This window comes from Corvus brachyrhynchos, unplaced genomic scaffold, assembly GCF_000691975.1.
Source record: "Corvus brachyrhynchos isolate BGI_N302 unplaced genomic scaffold, ASM69197v1 scaffold105, whole genome shotgun sequence".
In the NCBI taxonomy this organism is placed as follows: domain Eukaryota; kingdom Metazoa; phylum Chordata; class Aves; order Passeriformes; family Corvidae; genus Corvus; species Corvus brachyrhynchos.
Window position 1 is genome coordinate 838,128 of NW_008238452.1, and position 2,388 is coordinate 840,515.

At 41.1% G+C, this 2,388-nt stretch overlaps 1 long non-coding RNA gene across 1 annotated transcript in view; it reads right to left on the bottom strand.

Moving 5' to 3' along the window:
* Window positions 1–1,004, bottom strand: part of LOC108447337 — a 20,736-nt gene extending 19,732 nt beyond the window's left edge. The window contains exon 1 of the long non-coding RNA XR_001862864.1: window positions 793–1,004. This is a non-coding gene — a long non-coding RNA (uncharacterized LOC108447337). The remainder of the gene's footprint in view (window positions 1–792) is intronic.
* Window positions 1,005–2,388: the final 1,384 nt, after the last annotated feature.

The following is a 2,388-nucleotide window of genomic DNA, read 5'->3' on the forward strand; positions in this document are numbered from 1 at the left end:
TTTCTGCACCTTCATTAGAGACCAGCATAGGTACTGACTGGCAAAGGAACCAGAGTTACAAGCACTAAAGCCAAGCCAGAAGGGAACATTTCTGACGGGTCAAAACCAAAATATGCTGTCGTAGATTTTATCTGAAGAATCATTTAATCTCTCCTTTTGCATATGTAGAGAAAGTAAATTATCTCCAATTATTTCTAACTGGGGCAATGTTGGTGCATCATCGCTTTCAAATAGCACTCACCATCACAAATGGCTAAACCATGAGTGTGGGAAGACCTCATCCTTCCCAAAGATGATTGCTCAAGGTCAGTGCAGAAAAACCAGCACCACACTCACGCCAAAGATGAGAGGAGCTTTAGTCTGAAAACCACGTGCATGTTTTACTGCAATGGAAGTCATAGAGGCGCGCCTCCTCACTGTGCCATTCAGTGATTCAGAACCAGACAAAACCTGCCAAAAATCATAGCTAAAAAAACCATGTCACATTTTCTGAATGCCAGGCGGAAAGGGAAAATCTGTTTACCATCTTTGCTATAAAGGCAACATCTTATTTATGTTCCAAAGTTTTCTATCTCAAATGTCAACAACAATTAGAGTATGTGTGGGAATGAAATACAGAGCCTGTGTTGCTTGAGAGGTCCCAATGACAAATTATCAGCCCTTAAAACCTCTCATGCCGTCCCAGTCTCCTGCCCTCAATTTCACGCCCCTAATCCCCAACAGGACAGGGCTAAAGAAACTGGCTTCACCAGTCAGAGTCACAGACAGCATAAGTGACCTGCCCTTTCTTACCTTGCAAAGTGAAGAGAGATAGAATTGCAGCAAGTGACACAGTTGCCAAAAGCACTATGGAGGCACAAGATGAAGAGAGCAGAATTGAGTCTCATCTTGCTGAGACACATCGGGTGGATTGTTGAGATGAATGAGGGTCTTTCCTTCTCCCTCCTCACACCCTGCAATCTGCTTCTGCTTGCACTGGAAAAAAACCCAAACATTGTGTTAAGGATATAGAAAAAACCAATAAATCAAAAATTTCATATGGATTTACAACTTTTTCCTTGACACAGTTTAAAAAAATTAAGGTGATCTTGTTTACCTATCCTCATATATAAGTATATAAAATGAATAATTCCTACAAAGTCAGCAGACATCCCTCTGAAGAGCAGAGCTTTACCTTGAATTCTGTGTTTTAATTTTTAGCATTTTTATCAAAACAAAACAGTCTTCATTTTCATTCCAATTGTTTCTCTGCTATTGGAAAGATTTACATTTACCTTTCCCATGCTGAAGGTCACAAAATGATGGATTAAGCCTTAAAAATAACCAGAAAGCATAGCTGAAAGACAGAAGAAATATTGAAATAATAGATCTTTTTTTGTGTTGATTTTGAAGATGAACATTTTATATTCCTGATGAGTATTTCTTAAAAAGTAAATTCAAAGTCACATAATTACATATGAAAGAGAACATTTAAATGACATTTTTGGTACTTTGGCTAAAGAACTAGGTATTTATAATTCCAGGCAAATTCAATTTTTAAATATAAGTTTAATGTGATTACTAATGTTAGTCTCATTAATGCAGTAGTTTTAAACCAGAACAGACATAGACTGAACAAAGAGGGTGGGAAAAAATGCACTGGATACAAACACGTCAGCCAGTGCAAAACACCAGACACCAGTCACGTGGGGATATCACGTATGGCTCTAACTCCATTCCTGAAGTCAGCAGTCAAGCAGAGGGGCAGAGGTATCTATTTGGCCTGGCCCACCTACAAGGGTGTCTTGGGGTGACTTTATGATGTGTATCCCCTATCGCCGCTCTGCGCCCAGACGTGATTCCTGTGCCTTTCTGTGTCTTTAAAACTGGGTGCGAGAGAAAGAAAGAAAAGCCAGATGAACTTTTCAAAGCAGTTTGTGCTCCAAGGTCACACTACTCCTCTGAGTGCTTCTGCAGTGGCAGGAGCGAAGGAAGCACCCTTTGCTGCTTTTCAGCCAGCTTTCGGCTCTGCTTTCTCCAGAGAGAGACGGAGAGTTAAACTTTTTTACCTGGGACTTCGGCTTCTTCTCTTCTGGAACTGTTCAGAACACCAGAACTCACAGGGAGAGTTTTCCACTGAGGCCCTGAAGGGGCCCAGGCCGACCCAGCCCCAAAGAGGGGAGAGAGAGAGACCACAGCCAAAGTAAGGACTCTGAGAATTTACCAGGTTCTCTCCACAGCAAGAGGTTTTATTATTTAGCATTATTCTTTTCCCATTGTGCATTGTGCCTGTTAAATAAATAGGTTTTTTTTCCTTTCCTCCGAGGAAAATTTTTCCTGAACCTGATGGGGGAGGGATGGCTGTAACCTGCCTTCTATCAGAGGATGTTAAGATTTGGACATTCCTCC